Source organism: Nyctibius grandis, chromosome 4 (genome assembly GCF_013368605.1).
Source record: "Nyctibius grandis isolate bNycGra1 chromosome 4, bNycGra1.pri, whole genome shotgun sequence".
Classification (NCBI taxonomy): Eukaryota; Metazoa; Chordata; class Aves; order Nyctibiiformes; family Nyctibiidae; genus Nyctibius; species Nyctibius grandis.
Window position 1 is genome coordinate 99,022,520 of NC_090661.1, and position 19,520 is coordinate 99,042,039.

Consider the following 19,520-nt stretch of genomic DNA (forward strand, 5'->3'; position numbering starts at 1 on the left):
AGAAAATGATGACAGTGCTGCTGAGTGAAAAACAGGAGTTGCAGCCATAGACTAGAAACAAATAACCTCAAAAACTCCTTCATGAAGGTGGCAGTATTTCTGCAAAATGTCTTGGCTAAATGATTTGTGAAGAGGCCATTTTTTCAGGACTGAGCTCTGTCAGTAATCAAGGTTAGATTTGTTTTTCAAACCATCCTTTGTACAAATGTATGTGATTTTAGCCACTGGAAGATCCTTCGCTAATAGGATCGCGGTACAAGTTTATTGGTTGAAATATAATGGCATCTTATATTCAATGATTTGTGAAATCCTCTCAGGAGATAACCCACTTAGAAGGTAGTGGTGCCTGACAATAGTATAAAAAGAGCTATTAACAGAAACTAGTAACTGAACTGAGATAGTAATGATATAGGACTAATGGTTAGGTATAAATGCATATATACATTGATGTATACGTACATATTACATGTACATATATGCACACATATGTAAATGATCTGTATATTCTGTGTATATTAATTTAGAAAATAGAAGGAGTTGTGAATTGAACCCTAAAAACTCATCAATCTAAGGTCCACATGTTTGGTATTGAGGATGAGAGATACTACAGCTCTCTAGCTCCTCCAGACATGAGGCAATCGTAGTATGTTTTTTCTTTATTGCTGTCTTCTTAATAATCCAAGATGTGGAAGAAGGTTAAATTAATTTGAAATTACTTTTAACGTGTGTTTATTGAGCTTTGGTGAACTGGAAGATTATATGCATAAAAGACCCAGTCCCCAGATAGAGTGGAGCTTCGTGGTACTTAGATGGTAAGCACAGAAACACAGGTAAACTGCTCATGAAAAAATCAACCTGACATCTATAGTAAAATTCAAAGCCATATTCTACCTTTGTCAGTACAGCTGACCTAAGTTTTTGTGTATTAAACTCTTCCGGGATGGTTTTTCATCACTTCCAGTCTCACTTCATCATGTTTTTAGAACATGGATGGAATTGAAGAACAATTCAGATTTTGCATGTATCAAAACTTTAAGAAAATTTATCTCACAGTGTGAGGTCACGCCAGATAAGTTTTAATCATATTTCCTGGAAAACAAGAAAAGGCAAATTTCAGGGTGAAAACCTTATCCAAGCAAAGACGTAAAAACTAGGACTGGTCACAAGAATGAGGGGCACATGTGAAGACAGCCTGTGGGCCACCTGGGCTGCAAAAGGGGCTGGAAGCTCCTAAGGAGAAGGAAGTTGTGTGAAGATTGAAGTATTATTAGCTAGTGATAATAAAGGCTGAAATATTATTTCCTTCTGGCTGTTAGATTGCCATTGTCAGGTGAACTGATACTCTTCAGAGGTAAAAACTAACACTGGATCTTGGCAGCCTTGGCTGTGGACATAGACAACTGTGCGATTCCTCACCTGTTGTGCTTATTGCTAATTCCAAATGCTTAACATTATTTTCTAAATCCTAAGCAGCACGAGGTTGTGCTCTAGTGTCTACCTGAGCAGAGCTTTCTGGTTATAAAGCAGTGTCACAGCCAGCTTCTGTGAAACTCCTGGCTGGCACAACACAAGACCAAACAGGTCATTCAAGGTCATTGTGTTTTACCTCCGTACTAAGATTAGCTGCTGCTGAAATCAAGAGGCATTTTCTCTGTTGACCCTAGTAGGAGTCAGGTAAAAGGACATTGCCACAGCAGTGTTAGCTTGCACATGCACTGTGTATTCACTGGCCAGTTTGAGACCATGTAAAACCACTGCCCAGATTTCTCAGGCCTGAGTCTCGCGGTCTTAAGGTGACGTTCTGTTCAACAGTAGCTAAGCTAAGAGCATGGTGAATGGAATGAAACTGAGCCACCTGTTTGAAAAGTTCTGGGTTTTAAGGGTAGCAGAGGCATCTCTCTTGTAACATCAGTACTTGATTTTTGACTGCCAATAACTTCTCTTCATTTTTACTCTGGAGGCCACGTAACATTTGAAGCAGGAACACACTGCAGCCTCAGTGCCTAGACACATCCCGAGGAGGGGTTTCCATAAACTGGTTTGTCTTGGCTCTCAAGTCCTCAGCTCAACCATCTGTGCAGAACTGCTCTATGCCCCCAAGTGTTTTATTATTCAAAAACTGGAAGATGAAAAAATGAAGTGCCAAACACCTGTTCAGACTGTGGATTGCTGCTTCAGCCTTTTGTCCTTTATTTTGGTAATAGATCCCAAGTCTAACTTTTCTTCCAAGAGAAATTGTACTTGTAAAAGATATAAACCCTTTAAGATAAATTGAATTGAAATATACTGAGTTATTTTAACATGTCCCCGAAATATTTCTAATATGACCTTGACATGGTGCCTTGCTTTTTAATTGCATTAAGTTCAAAAAGCCAGCTGCAGCAGACCACTTACACAGCATAATTCAAGGTAGGGGTGGAAACACATTTATGCTGTGTGCAAAGGGCTTGTGTCAGCACTGGTTTTACTCTAGTGCATATTTTACTTAACTCAATGGACTCAATTTATTAATTAATTCTGCAACCACTCAGATGGTGTTTTGACAGATTTTAAGTAGTAACATCACCCTCACGAACCTCTTCCCTTATCTTGACCACTCAACTGCCTACTTGGATGTGTCTGTGCAGCTGTTTGTGAGGCCACTTGGAGAACTGGACTTGGGTTAAAGGTAGCCCAGGAGAAAAAAAAAGAAGTTGTTTTCACCTGGTTCAGCCTCTGGTTCTGGTGAAAAAAACAACTGAGCCACAACAGAGGAGGCAGCATAGAGATGGGGTGCTTAACGCCAACCACACTGCCAAAAGAAAATGCTTGCCAAGCTGCTCCTTGGGAGGTTTATCTGACAACAACGGGTAGTCCTAAAATCTCTGGATAAATTTGTCCATGCTTTGTAAAATATCCGTTCTACCCTCCTATATTTATCAAAACACACCATATCTGTTAGTGCACATCCGACACTGAAAAAATATAGGAACAGCATTGACAGACTGGGGATAGCACGTAGGGGTACTACTATCACTGACCATTTCGTCTGTGAAATGTCAGGATGCTCCCCCTGCGCTGTGAACCAGCTGCTCCTTTCCAGCACCACCCACCCCAAACCCCAGACTGATGGTGAGGGGCGCGACCGCCTCCCAGTCCTTCTCACCAGGGCCCGAGGGGCTCTTCCAGACTCATGTCCCGTATGAAGCTCTCCACACCTGCCTTTGCAGCTCCTTGAGGCTGTTTGCCCTTAAGCAAGAGCAAATTATCACCCCTCACACATTCCTAGCTCTTTTGTCCCAAACGTGTACTTTAAATGTGTCAGCTGTAGCCAGTCCCAGGCTGGCCAAGTTGTATTCTTGCCCAAGATACAGCGACCGTTGCTGTGCAGCTGAAAGGTTGGCTTGCTCTGCTGACGATGCTGTTAGAGCCATTTTGTAGGTGCTCGTTCCCATTGCTCACTGCTGTGCTCAGCAGACTGACTTGCAGAGTAGCTGTGACAGTGGGACGTGCATCTGGATGGGTCAGATGATACGTGGCTTGTGGCTACTTCCTCCTTGCAAAGAAAAGCCCTGGGTGAGCATACGTCGGCCTGGGGTGCTGGGCAGGAGGGGAAGGCAGCGCATGAAACGATCGATGGTCTCAGTCCATCTTAGTAAGCAGGGATATATTGTTCCTGCGTGAAAAAGAGGACAGGATCCAGTTTACAGACCTGTCCTCTCTCCCATCAGGTGCTCCCGTGTCTCCCTCCTGAGAACCCAGCGAAGGGACACGGTGGCTTTCAGAGCCACGTGCAAATCACTTATGTTATTTTGGCTTTGCAACAGAAAGCGGGTGATTTTTTTAAGGGCGGCAAATGTGTGCTTGTTCAATTCAAATTTCCTTAATAGCTGTTGAGTTGAATAAGAGTTGAAGTCAGTGAGTAGCTGTGGATAAAAATGGAGCACTCTCTATCAAAAGCAAGCTGTGTCTCCTTTTCTGAAGGTGTGGCCAGTAAGTGGGAGATGTTCTGAGTCGGTATCATCTGCATGGGAAAAAGCCAAACCAAAAAGCGTTACTATGCTCCAGGGATACTGATAATGTTTGAAATCAAGAGAAGAGGCTTGGGTAGTAAACAGTTATGTCAAGCTATGGAAAATATATATGGAAAATATATGCGGAGAAAAGGACTCAGCACACAATCCAATGTGAATCAAGCATAAGCCTAACCCATAAGCCGTTTATTACAAAAAAAACCCACCTTTTTGTAACATATTTGCTTCCGTACATGCAGCCAGGCACTGTCCATGCAAAACCCGATCGGTCGCCCCGCTTCTGCCACACACTGTCCACGCGCCCCCCTGCAAGCCCCCATCGGTCAGTCCTTTCACCATCCCCCTGTGCTGTAACATGGTCCTGCAGGTGCCAAGTCCAGCACTGTTCACAGTGATGTTTACTGTCAAGTATGCAGAGGCTCCGTGGGAAGCACCCAGGAGATGGGCCTGTGGCCTTGCAGGTGCTAAGTCTGGCAGAGGCTCTGTGGGAAGCACCCAGGAGATAGGCCTGTGGCCTTGCTTGGAGAGCTTGTTGACTTCAGCTCTTGATTCTTTCCCTTAGCTGCAATAATATCCCCCAACAATTCCCCCTTTTTGTTTTAAAAGGATCATGGATACGTCCGTATTTCCTTCATTCCCACCATTTCCTCAGGCATCATAGGATCAGCAGATCCCGTAAGTTCTTGAACCATCCATACCTTTTTCACTGCTGATTCTATCATGCCCGAGACACACCGCAACAAACAACATCCAAACAACAACATGAAAAATATTACCCATGCCCATGTGCTAATAGAAAGAAAATTAATAGCAGTCCTATTTTGCAGTGTCGCGTGTCTAACTGAGTATACATCTAACAGCAAATTACTTATGGCCGCAGAAGTAGCATTGGTCTGTTTTGAAAGCCAGCATCCCAACTTATTCAAGGTACTTAATGCTCTAGCAGCAGCTGCTCCAGGCACTAGTAAAGAAGCTGCAAAAATTTTTAATGTAATCCAGACATTGGTTTTTGGTTGAGATGGTAGCCATGCTGTAAGGCTTACTCTGAGAGTATATAGAAAAACAGCTATATACAACCCTCCCATCTTCAAGTGACTGTCTCCTGATTCTGAGTTACTTCTTTTTCCTTTCCCATGGCGGAACGCACACACCTGGCTGGCATCCAACGAGGTCCTACATACCAGGTTCCATCTGCGATCGTCCTTTCATTGATCCAAAATGCATTACAACAGGAGGATCAGTTTTATCAGTTCGAAGTTGAAGAAAGTTCAGTACATATACTACTTTATCCAATCTAGCTTCAGGTGTCTCACCACTAATATATATGGAAAATATATGTTGATAGTGACAATTAAAATTGAAACAAACAAATCAAAACTTAATAAAAATAATTACAAACTATACTGTTATATTGTTAAACTTCCTTAAAGGAAAGTGACAGCAGGGCACATCTGATGCAAGTGTAAAAAGGAACCAAACACTTCAGAAAACACTACGAATAAAAAGATTGCATCTGTAACTACAGGGAAACGTTGCAGGGAAAACTGTCGCTTACAGTGCCTAGATTCAAATGTCACAGCATTTTAGAACAAAAAGTCAGGTCCAGAAGTCTTTCTTTTTTATTATCTGTGCTAAGAAACATTCAGGAGACAAATAGTTTGTATGATAATACTAAGGTGATAGCTGTGAACATTCTGAGCGGGCTATTTTTAAAAATTACTTAAGGTAACAATATGTAACAGAATTATTATCTGTAAAAACAGCTAGGTGTCATTTGACCAGTATGTGTGCTGCCTGGACTACTTACCGAGTATCTTTTGCATTGTTTAATGGGATTTACTTGTTATAATGTATACAGGATTTTTGTACACTGAAGTCTGTGGGAGGTTTCAGCCAGACAGCATCCTGTATCCTTGTAGTCAGTACAAGCATATATCCTTAGCAACGTAACAGGTACCATTAGCACACTAGTGAAAACCCTTTAGACCGCATGCGTGTGCTGAACTCACATTGTGCCTAATTTGCTGATAAATGTATCTTGTTAGGTACCATTTTCTCTAGATGTGCACTGACCTTTCCTTGGGTTTCAGCAGGAGGTTCATAGTTAAAGTACAAGATAATTAATGGCATAGCTAATCATATCCGATGTTGTACTGGAAGCGCTGAGGGTAAAGCAATTAGGGCTCAGCTAAGTACAAGTTAGAATAATCTGCAGGCTAACAACACTGCAGGGGTTGTGCTTGGCACCAGTGAAACTTCGAATGTTGGTAGGAAGGACAAAAGTGTTTCAAAACGGGCATAAATTCGATGAGCTCAACAACAGTGCTCTATCAGCCACAACCTCTGTAAATTGTTAAGAAAAACAATATGAAGAATAGATTTGGTGTCGGGGGATATTGTTGCAGCTAACGGAAAGAATCAAGAGCTGAAGTCAACAAACTCTCCAAGCAAGGCCACAGGCCTATCTCCTGTGTGCTTCCCACAGAGCCTCTGCCAGACTTAGCACCTGCAAGGCCACAGGCCCATCTCCTGGGTGCTTCCCACGGAGCCTCTGCATACTTGACAGTAAACATCACTGTGAACAGTGCTGGACTTGGCACCTGCAGGACCATGTTACAGCACAGGGGGATGGTGAAAGGACTGACCGATGGGGGCTTGCAGGGGGGCGCGTGGACAGTGTGTGGCAGAAGCGGGGCGACCGATCGGGTTTTGCATGGACAGTGCCTGGCTGCATGTACGGAAGCAAATATGTTATAAAAAGGTGGGTTTTTTTTGTAATAAACGGCTTATGGGTTAGGCTTATGCTTGATTCACATTGGATTGTGTGCTGAGTCCTTTTCTGCACAATTTGGTGGTAAAATTTCAAACCCCTTTACAAAAAGCTAGTCTCTGCAGGCAGCAGGACCCTCCTCACCACTCTCCTGTGGCCGGGCAGCTCCTGGTCTTTACCCGGCCCAGTGGCTGGGACACCACCAATGGGAGTGTCTTTGGGCCTCTGTTTGAGGATACCTTTGGTGGGACAGCTGGGGTGCCCATGGCTGGCAGCATGTTGTCCCTCTGCCTGCTACACCCTGAAAGGTGACAACAGCTCCAGAGGGGTTTCCCTGCAAGGAGCCCATCTCCACAGCTACTTCTAGCTAAATGCCCTATCCTAGCCCTCACTAAATGCACTATCCACAGAGGCTGCCAGAAGCAAAGACCTGAGATGATGTGTTTTGCTCTCTCCTCTCTTTGCTGCCAAGAGTGCCCAACACTTCCCCATACGCTCTGGGCTTCTTACCCCCTTAACCTGCCAATGCAAAATGCCTTATTTCAAAAAGCCTGCCTTGACTGGTGCAGAGCCACAGCATCTTGTCTAAACTCTCATCTTCTTGGTCATGGAGTCAGGCATCTTGTCTGCAGGAAGGGCTCAGCTCTGCCCATGCACGATGTGTCTGCAGAGAAATGAAATAATATTTTCCTTTTGCTGCTATTCATTCCTGGTGTCAGCATATGCAACACAGACTCTCCAGTGCATTCTTGCAGCACTTTGCTAATCAAGGCAATATTTTGTGACATTTTGTTTACATTGCCCACATTTATTGTAATAGAAATTTCACTGGGAGAGGGCAGCCAATGCAGCAGAATGGTTACTGTAAATGATCGTGGATGTGGGTGAAACAAGCAGGAGTCCAGAATGTGGACTTAGTGATGATAAAATATACCATACTGACTTCAAATACTGGGGCAGTAACATGCAAGCCATTAGTGCTATGAAGAAGGAATTCCTATCAGCAAATGGTGATGGAAAAATGTTCACTGTCTGGCTTAAACTAGATTTGATCATTACAAATGTGCAATTTACAGACCAAATTAGGCTTTTGGGTTGAAAACATTATTTCTACCTTAACATATGGATGTGGAAGCAGAGAAAACACCAGAAGTAGAGGCAGATGGCTTGTCATCTTTGAAAGCAGTTCCTTTAGGAATATACCAAGTTTCAAAGGCAATGAATACATGCCACTTGCCAGGATTTGTTAAAGAGCTCCACAGCTCCCTGCCTCCAGAGCTATGCAGACAATGTCTGTGTGAAGAGCACAGCTCTGTGGATGAATGTGTTTCAAGGCACCTAAGGGGATGCTTGAAAAATCCCATAGGAATATAGGGGAAAAAAAAAAAGCCTGTTCTAGATGTCTGTTAAACCACACAAGTCATGCACAGCACTTCCTAGGACAAACAAGAATAGTGTAACTTCCTTTGTGCCCCCTGCAACTTTTGATGGTATGTCTGGCCATGCCTGGCTCTAAAATATGCTGCTAATATTTTAACACGGGCTTTCTACTGATAAAGAGTGTTCCTGTCCAGCCTTCCCCATTACCCGGTGACAAACTTCATGTACCAGTGGTAATCTGCAATGCAAAGGTAATAAATTTCTCATGTCTTGCTCTCTTGAGTGCACTTTAAAATGACAATGAACTCCACAATCTTTTACATTTTCATGCTGAGCCTCAAGAAAGGATTCCTTCAGAAGGGAAAGGGCATAGGAATTTATTAAAATTCTCTTTAGTAAGGGAATTTCAGTGCAGACTATGTAGGACTTCACCTTCAGCACAGCAATGAGTTAAAGACTTCAGGCTAAGCTTACTGCTGATATCCATTGCTGATCTCCAGCTGTAACGATGGAGCTCTAGCAATGCCTGCCAGCAATAAAAGCAAACCTTGTGTTTATCTTGGCAAGACCCTCGCTTGCATTCTATCCAAAGCTATAAAATGCTAATATTAGCCATGAATCCATTGCTTCTGAGCAATGAGTTTCCAGGTTCAATTAGTGTATCATTATTAATGTACGCAAGAGACTGATTCTAAGTATCATTCTCAGTAAAAGATAGTGACAATGCCTTTCACTCAAGCAAGGACTGTATTCATGAGATACCCAAAAAAGAGACCTTGATACTATGAATATGTCCACAGTGCAGTCTACAAAAACACCAATTAGCTTAAACACAGCTTAGCTGTGTATTCAGCTCTGTACTCAAACAAAGACGATGTACTGCCTTTCACTGTGTCTCTTGGCAGAAAAGTAGGACTCACTGCCTACTTACTAGCAGAACAAACGGGTATGCAGTGGGCACCAAACCGATCTGATGCTGGTTTGGGTAGGTCCGTGCAGAAATGCCCCCCAGACGTGCAGAAATCCTCACTCGGGGAGCGCTGGGACAACACTCACCAGCCAAGCTACCGGTGGCTTGATGGCCTTCATGCTGAACAGGAAAAAGTCATGTTTTCTTTGAATGCGCTTTTTGATAAGCAGCAGCTGCACAGCTGGACTGGAATCACCCGTGTGAGCTGGAGTAATGGATGGAGCATGATGACTATCAGTGAGTTCCTCTGACGTTTGCGTGGCAAGGGCTTGTATAACGTGACTGGGGGTGCTTGTTGCTCTGCATGATCTCTATTACCAGCTTCCGATGGCTTCACGGGACACATTGCTCACAAAGCTCCAGTTTAGCCGCGAGCTTTTTTCAGAGACTGTTTCCTTCATGTTGCGGAGCTGCAAGCAGGCGCTTGAGCTGATAACAGCCTGTGTTAGCTCAGAGGCACGCGTGAGCACCAGGCTCCTACCCAGGGGCTCAGCCCTGCAGGCTCTTGCTGCTGTGGGCTGAGCTGCTCAGAAACACAACACAGAGAGAAATAAAACAGTTTTAAAGCACTTCTGTTGGTCCACGACCTTAAGCTGTTCCTTAGCCTCTGCATAACTCATGCAGTCCTTAGGAGTTCTGTTAAGGTACAAGTGCCTCCCATGGCTCAGGGTACCATCTGGCACGTCCACAGCACTGACAACGCATCCCCTTCCTTCAACTCGACCACACCAGATACGCAGAAGGGCCTGGGAGCTGTTTTACAACTCTGGTATTTCCCTCTGCAGGGGAATAATGGTTTTTAGGAGCTCTACTGATCCTTTAAAGTAACATATCGCCCATTAAATATATACTTCAGAACTTGTTTTAATTCTGTCTTTTTGAGTGTGCTTGAGCAGAAATTAATTAGTTATTTTTCATGCCCAGTACTGAATGTGGGAAGTACAACATAAAATGTTGATTAATTGTATCAGAAATGGAAAGACAGGTGAAAGAGAATGACTTTTTTGCTGACAGACAATGTGGTTGAGTAGGACTTTAGATCTGACTTGGCATGCTTTTGGAGAGCCAGTCCTACCGACACCCTCCTGTGCTTCTCTCCATGGCTGGTTCAGTCCGCACCTCTACAAAGGCAGTTCACAAAAACGTAAAGAGAAATGGGTGTCCAAAAGTCCTGTTTGAATGTGAAAATAACTGTGATAGGCCCTTCCTTGTAAGATCCAAGATGTACAGGGGAACAAAAGTGTTTATTGGCATTAAATAATCAGATACAGGAATAAAGGAGATCAAATAAAATAATAATGCCTTTCTCTTGCTTGATACAATCATTTGATTTGCAGCATAAATCCAGTATGCTCACACAGACTTTTCCTGAGAAGGTGTGTCACAGAGATGGGACTTCATCTGTATTTTTATTCAGGAATAGGGAAATAGAGTTTTTAGTACCACTGTGGAAATTAATTAAAATTTCTTCTTTGACATGGGAAGGAAAGACGAATTGCAAGAAGTTTTTCCAGAGGCAAAAATGAATGGGTGTGAAAGATGCACGGTTTGTGCCAGCCCCCCAGCAGACAGCAGCACCCTCCTGTTCAGAGGGATTCTTCTGCAGGGAAATTTCACCTGTTAGCATCTGCCCTGAGTTGTTTTTTGGAAAGCAAAATTCCCCAGTGGGTCTATCCTGCTTTCCTCATGCACATTTGCACTGGCAGCGGATTGTTTTTTGTCACGAATCAGGGAAATAAGAGAAGCAAAGGAAAGAGCCATGTCGAAATTCAATCCATTCATCCTTCTTGTCATCCCTATGCAATCAAGCTCTCTCATATTTCTTGAGGAGACATGAGGGCCGTTTAATCCCTTCGAAGGAAGAGGTGATGAGCCAGAAAATGAGTGAATTATTAGCAAGTGCAGACAATCCGTGGGAGAACAATGCACGCAATGTTGACCTTCTGGTAGGATAATTCGCGTGCGAGACGTGAAACCAAAAGTTTACATTTTTTTCCTCCTTTAGATTTAACTCTAAGGAGTAAGGAAAGAACTACAAGCTGAAAGTCTACTGAAAAAGGATAAAAAGAAGTTAGCCTACCTAAAAATAGCTCAATACAGTCCCTCCTCTGAGCACATGGAGTAACATCCCTCATAATTTAAAGTAGATTCATATTTACTGCCATTGCAGTGTTCATAGCATTGGGTGTTAAAATTCTCCCCCTCTTCTGCACATATATTACCTAGTCAGGCTGCAGCCTCCAGTGGGTAAGTGACTACTGCCCTGCATTTCTGCTGTGCCAGCAGCATCACCCAGTGCTTTGTCCAGCCCATGCCTAAACCACAGCTGAGACGGGGCTTCTGCTAGGCTGCCGAGAGCACACCACTGCCTACCTCTTAAGTTCTTTGGTATCTCTTGCCTGTAAACCCCTGTTTACATTTTTGAACAACAGCAATCCATACATTTCAACTTCCACGCACTCCCTCCGAAATGATACTGATGTACATGCACATTTCCTACGATGCATCTGGCCATCTGGCTGACTACAGCCCCAGTCTGAAGTTGGCTTTTCCTGCGGTAGATCCTTCAGCTCTGGATCCTTGTTCCATAACTGGAGTCTTAAGCTTGGTACGTATGTGCACACAGGTTATCAAGTATGAACGAGTGTCTGCAGGCATATATACACATTTTCACACAATACGCTGGTAGCTTGGTCTGGTCTTCCACTTGAGAGAAGCAGAAGACTAGAAGAAAGAGCAGAGTAAGGTGGTCACCGCTCCTTTGCAGGCATCCCATAGACATCTTGCTGCTCAGAGGATTAGTGGGAATTTACATAGACTTGGACTTAAACATGTTGAATTTCCTTTTCCATTCACAGCCTTATGCTGGGTCCTAGAATTTTATGTTTGGACAGCTTGTGTTAATTATTCTGTCATGTCAGCCTCTGAAACCAAATTTCAAAAGTTTTCTCTCTCAAACACTTCAGTTGTCTCTATTAATGTTGTCAGATAATTTATGTTTTGTGAGAAGGTAAAATACATTTTACAGGCTCTAATATTGATTCAAATCTTATGGTATTTCCATTTTGTTGAAATGAAATGAATGAAACATTCACCTACAAACCTCTCTCAGAACTTCACGTTACAAAACCCTGTTAAAACATCTCAGAAAGCAAAGTAACTATAGGTATTTTTATTGCCCAAGGCATCTAATGTGTGAGTGGTAAATTACTGAACAGCAAATGAGATTTAAAGAAATTCTTTCATGTTTAATAACATGGAATGTTATCAGCAGCACAGGTAGAGTTTTGTTTTAATGCGATTTTTCACTTGTCAATTTAAAAAAAAAAATCCATAATTTATAGGCAGGACAGCTGCCACAAAATAACATGCCATGAAAAACAAAACCCTATTTAAAAAGAGAGCGGTTACCCTTTTTCTTCATTTCCATGTTTAGCAGGATTTAATTCCTAGAATTATTCTGATCCTGATTACAATTTACATCTAATCAGAAAATCGTTCTCTTTGGAAACTCTGTCTTTTGGCATGTTGCATAACTAACACTATTCATGGAAATCCTAGCTCAGTTATGTGCCCATCAATCACTGCTTCTTTTGGGTGTGCGTTTTTTTTTTTGGAGGTTTTTTCCTTCTTTCTTCTCTTGGTTTATTGGTTTCTTGTTAGAAGTAGAATATTGCATGACAGCTCCATTTATATCTGATGTAGAAATGTCACAATGTCATGTTCTATTATCTCATAAGATTTAAGATGTAGTAGTTGCAATGTGTTCTTGCAGAAAGTATAAAATTACATCCAAAACATTTATATGAAATAAATGGAAGTGGTCTAATTAACATAGCAAACTCAACGCACATTAAAATTGAACTTCATTTGAAATACCTCATTAAAATATAACTAAAGAATTAGAATAAAATCCTCAAACTTTGAAAACAAATGTTACTGAAATACATTTACACTGATGAGTAAAGTACAGCTGCTACTACTACTGTCAGCACAGCATCATGTTTTCTCTCCAGTACAGCTGAGTCATAAAACTGTAAACTCATCTATACAAAGTGGCTGTGACAGAACTGACAATCTGAACTGTTTAAATCCAATCTTTGTGTATAAGAAAGAATAAAGTAACTTTACACTGCCATCAAGTTCCTTTATAAAGGAAGCTCTGAAAAGAAGTTCTGCCAAAACTTATAGTTCAGTCACGCTGGTTATAGAGGAGCAACAATTCCACTTTCAAACAACAACCTGGAGCTTCCAGACGAGGACAGCAGACAGGATGAATCCAGTTACATTTAGTGATCTGATCCACTAAGGAAGTTTCCTGTAAGAGTAACTACATTTATACACAAGTTGATAGGCTTGTGCTAACAGCCAGCATCTTCTTTCTGGACATTACTCTGCTAAAATTGGAGCTATACTAGCATGTAGAAGAGGATCAGTTTTCTCCTGCAAACCAGGCAGCCAAACAAGACAGCAAATAAATTTGCAGAAGGTGGTCTTTGCAAAATTATTAACTATCACTTTACTATCAGCAACCATTTTTTTCCCTCATTTCCTTTCCTATTAGCACCATGAAAATCGTGGAGGACTGCAGTATATATCATTATGCTATGAAATTTTTTGAGCTAACAAAAGTTTTCTCAACCATCTTCAGAAGTAAGGGATTTCTATCTTCCTTTAGCAGCCTTTTCCTGTAACACAACCCATTAATAAAACCATCTGAAGCTTCAGGGGCAATTGCATCTTATATGGCCACCTTTATAAGCTGCAGCTGGGACTCATTGACTTCAAAACAGGAAGATCAAAAAATATAACCCCATCCAGCCTCATGTCTCTCTTTCGACTGCTCTTGTCCTTTATGTAACTAGTCAGTGTGTTTGTAACTTCCACCAGTGCTCTCTGACATGTGCAGAACCTTTGGCACATGGAGTAAAGCACCTGAGGACATGCAGAGCCTGTCTCAGCCCCTTCTCCCTTCCCTCTGCCTTTCACCTCCTGCAAAGGAGCAGATTAATGCAATGGAAAAGAATTCAAAATGCTGAAGCCTTCATCACTCCTAAAACACTAATTTACACCACCTGAGGACCTGACACAAGCTTGTCTGCAGGAAGTTGTATCTCCCACAGCAAGCTCCCCTGGCCCTGAACATCAGAGGGACCAGCAATACACAGCTCACAGGTCAATGTCACACAGCTACTCTGCTCCCTCTCATCGACAGTAAACAAGAAGGCTATGCTTGCACATGGGCCCTCTTCTCTGAGCAAATAACAGACACAACTTGATGCAGAGTACCTGTCAGGGTCCTGAGGGCACTAACAAGCCTTAATGGCACCAAACAGCCTCACCTGGGGCCTCCACCCCCAGCCCTGGGCTCAGGGACTCTATTTAAGCTCAGCCTGGGGCTATTATTCTCTGTTTGAGAAATATTGTAGGCTTCTAGTTTAGCTGTAGCAATTTGGCCATGGAGCTCCTTGATCTTGGCCTCAGCTCATAGACTTACTTTCTGCCTTGGCATCTGACCTCTCTTATCACCATGGACCTGCCTGGCAATTACTGGACCTGATCCTGACATATGGACTGACTTCCTAGCTGAACCTGGGACCTGCCTCATCAGTGTAGCATTGCATTGTGATGGGGCTCTTGGTTGGTCCTGGCCACCATCTCTGGCTCTGGTTGGTGAGGCCTCTACCCTGCTGACCTAGGGATGCCCTGTAGCTCCTTGTCTTTCAGGGAGCAGCAAGCCCTCACCATGTGCTGACATTATATTCCTAGGTATGCTTCTGATCTGATGTGTGGAAGGCTTTGGACAGGTCAGTTTCTTTCTCCTTGCCTTGTTTTCTTCATCTTCAAAAGGTAAGGCATCTACTGACTTCCTTTAAAGCTTAGGAAATCTATAAATGGAAAAGCTCGTATGAGAGCTAAGAATTTAGTGTAATTAAGAAGAGCTTAAATGTGAGACACAGGCTGGGTATGGTGGTTGTTTAGAAGATAGCTCTTTGGGACTTTTTGGTTGCTGAAGAGTTGTTAAAGACAAATATTGGAAGCATGTGACCACTGAGAACTTGCTTTTATGAGCAGCAATACAGATAACTTATTCTTAGTTAAAATTCACCAAAGTGTTTCCCTCTTGACAAAGAAAGGGAAGATAGTGTTTTACTGTTCCTTATACCACTATCTTCTCCTAGTGAGTGAAGTTCAGGAGTTTGGTTATGTAGGGAGGACCTCATCCACCCACTTGAATCTGACCTGACACCACGGTTCCTAAGGGGAATGAAGTGTCAGAGTTGCAAAAGTCCATTTAACAAGTAGTTTGTTTCTACATGCTTCATGCACAGAAAAATCCCTGTAAACTGAATCTAATATATCTCAAAACTTAATGGTGAAGGGAGGATGAGAATGCTGTCACCTGCTAAAGAGTATTTGGCCTGTTGGAGTCAAAGCTAGGCTGAAGCAAGGGGCATACAGTTAACAGGTTTTTTATGAAGACTGGAATGATATGCTAAGTAGCAGTGGAGATTTTCCCCCAAGGGCAGCCTAAAAGTCAAGATCAGATGTCATCCTTAAAGGCAAGGTTTAGTTAAAACTAGAGGAGACCTGCAGCCTGCATGACAGTGATGATAATCCTTTCTGGCTTTACAGTCCATGGATATATAGATCCCAAGGATAACCAGGGCTCACGTAACTACCATGCACCTTCATCAATCACCATACGCCAGGCTGCTTTTGCTGGTCGTAAGAAGCTAATTTATTCAATGAACAGCCACCTTAATTTCAGTGGTCTGCTGATAGTAAAGTGGATCCATCCATACGGGGAGTACTTTGCTTTGCCTGGCAGCTGCCCAGATGGCAAGCACAATCTGTCCTAGAAATGTTCATTTAGTTCTCCAAGGTCATCTGTGTTTCATCCTCTTCATGGCAAGAAAACATGAAGAAATCCTTGCAAGAAAACACACGAAACTCCCCACTCCAATGCATAATGCTTGTTTGGTTAGGGCATTGTAATGTTTTCTGCTTTTGATGTGTTAGTACTCAAGATCTTAAGTCTGTTACAGAAGCTCCAGATGTTTTGAGGCTCATATTCTGCAGAATAAATTTTTTGGTGGTCTTTTTGGCTTATGTGTCTCTTACATGTCTGACTCCCAGGTTGTACACTGGCTCCATAACTGTGTACTGGTTGTTTCTTTAGGCTACAACAGCCTATACCTACCCCTGGGGAAGTCAGTAGCAAGACTGTCAGTGAGGTTAGTGTGAATGAAATATGAGAATTGCTCATTCAGGAATAATTTTGGGCAGCTCAGTTATCCTGCTGAGGTGCTGTGACTTTCGGTCAAATTTTCAGTACTGAAGAAAGTATTCTATAGCCCCAAAACATCAAAAAGTGGGAAGCTGCCCTAAAGGCCAGACAATATGATATAAGAAGAGATTAAAATGAAGCAGTTGAAGCAAAATATCCTGGATAATTATGCTGATGTACCCCTGTGTCATTAAAGCTTGGGGTGAGATATTTAGGGAACTAGTGAATTGCTGTAATGAATGTCTGTGACACTCAGAGCAAGCACATGCCACTTGTGATGGCTCATTTTGGTTCACTCTCTGAATTTCTCCCTAAGCTCATCATATACTACATGTTGTGCTGCTGACATTTAAACCAGAGCAGCATACTAATGAATCCAGGAGTGGGGAGAAGTTTTCAGTACTGGATTTGCAGCTGCAGTGGACTTAGCAAGAGAAACAACACTGAATTAATAGCCTGCTGCTTCTCCAACCTGGGTTCATAGGTGACTTTGGCAATTTGCATAGTGGCATTGAGGGTTTGGGATTCAGTTGGAGAATTACAGAGTAATGGCTCATTTCCAAAATCATTTTGAGCTGCTTTTTTCTACTGCCTGCTTTACTTGAATTGCATGGGTTATTATAGAAATAACACTCAAAACAGACAGGGATGGCGTTGCATCAGGAATCTGTCTTTAGCTTACCCCTCTGAAGTCAGTACAGCAACATGACTACATACCAGCTGCTTAGTCTTCTGTTAGCTCCATCTTCAGGTTGCTGTGGTTTATTTACAGGTAATTCCGTGTATGTGAATCGATAAGCTCTCACACATGTATGTGCCAATCTGTATTCTCTTCTTACAGTATCACAAAGACAATATATGTTATTTACAAGAAGTACCTACCTAAAACAGTTTACCTCTTGCTGCACTCTTTAAACACAGCGTGTGAATGACTGTTACAGCAAGGCAAGGTCTGTGTGTGGGGGCTGCTTTCTGCTGGTGAACCATCCCCGCAAGCTCTGGGCTGCCTCCTTGGGGGAAGCAGCTCAGTCCCCTGCGGTGTTGCTGGAGAGACATGGAGCCTTGGGATAGGTGGAGGGAGAAATCTCTGCACTTCTCCAAAGGACTTGAGAGAACACAGCATGAGGAAGAAATTGTCTCTATTTTCCCAAGAATGCCACTCCTACCCACCTGTATACTTGGCATATATTCACCCTGTGCTTTGGAAAGACCTCTGAGGTCATTCCAATGTCACTATTGCTACTGGGAGTTCAATGTGGGTAAATATGAGCCTCATATTGTCTTTCTTGAATGTGAAGTATTTGCAAATAACCAAACTAGGTTTAAAAAAAAAAAAAGAAGGAAAATAAATGCAAAATTCTGTCTAACGATTCTCATTATGATTCAGATAAAAATCTGTCCTAGAAGACTGGTTAAATATTCTTTTTTAGGTCTAGGGCTCAACCTGTGATATAATATTTCCCAGGGTCCAGTGTCTTTTGTTAACATCAATAAAATTCCTACCAGGCTGATTTTGTCACCAATGTGCTGAATATTGATGTGTTTATTGTATGTCTTTAGTCTCAGTCTGATGTAACTCAGTGGGAATCATTGCATTCCTCTTGATTTACTCTGGAATGAAGGAAAGGAATCACTACTTTTTTTTTTTTGTTGTTCTAAATAGATACCAAATCAGTATAATTTTTGCAAACTTTGAGCTACATATTGTATCCTCTGAATGTATGCAGAAAAAAATTTCTTGAGGCAAAGAAATCGATGAATAGTTACTGTGAGGCTTTGTTTAAATCAAGAATCATGCCAAGTACAGAGATTAGAGCCCCATCAATCGCTATGTTCTTAAAAACTTTTTATTTGAACCCTGTTTTCCTTCTACTAGCTAATGATAATACATCGGCTGCCGGTAGCAATCCTACCGCCCTTTGAGCTGCATCTCTCATTCCCTGCCACCAACAGAGCAAACAGACCTGAACAGCTATAGCAAGCAATTGAAGAAAGAAAAAAGGAAAGAAGGACGCCTGTGTCCAGCCCTGCTGTGACTAAAACACGAACAGAGGAGTGCTCAGGAGCATCGGAGAGATCTGCACCCCTTTTAGCCATGGAGCCAGTGTACTCAGGCAAGAAGTGTCCATGGAAGACAACAGCAAAACTAAACATTTCGAATCAGAATAGCAGATATACGGTACAATGTTCAGCTGTTTGGTGACAGCTTTTCATTTTAAACATCAGCATTTCCATATTAGAGGTTAGAAAACCAGAAAGTAGACTTCATTAAAGCATCTGTGTTTAACAGGCTGCTGAGTTTGGCTTAGCACACTACCTGTAACAGTCTCTATTCTCAGAATGGAAAATGCCCGTCTGGCATATTTAGCTATTAAAAGGAGTAATTATTAATACGTGAAGGCAGCTAATACAATTTGGTTTATTTTTAAATGCAAGGTACATGTTTGTTCATAGAAATTCCTGGTCATTGCTTTAGTAGGACAGATGATTAAGGATCAAAGATATAAATATGTATAAATCTTTCCTGTATCCATATATCAAACACAGGCTCTAAGAAGCGCAGTTTACGTAGCTTACAGAAAAAAGACAAAATTGGTAAGTGGAACAAACTGAAACATTGACATATGTCACTGTGGCATCACTATAGCAAAGGAAGTTAGATGTCCTAGTACTAAATACTGACTTTAATGAGTTTATATTGTTGTCCTGGTTTGGCCTAAAGCAGGCCAATTTTCCTTTCAGTGATTTTTACTTTCAGCCAAGTCTCTTCTAAGTAACTGCACTTTCTGAAACTAACTACATGTTTTGCAGACAGTGTCTGCTTCCAGGACTGATAACGCTCGAAGTTTGTAGTTATTGCTGAGGCACCGGTAGGGATGTTATGCAGAAAGGCTCTTGCTGTACTTGTTCTTAGAGAAACCAAGGTCACTGCTGAATTCCTCACTGCTTACGAGTGAAGAGCCGAAGGGGGGTCGCACCCGCAGGGAGAAGCGGACAGGGCAGGTGACCCAAAACTGACCAACGAAGGTATTCCATCCCATGCACGTCATTCTCAGTATAAAGCGGGGGGTCACGAGGGTCTCGCTCTCTTTCTGC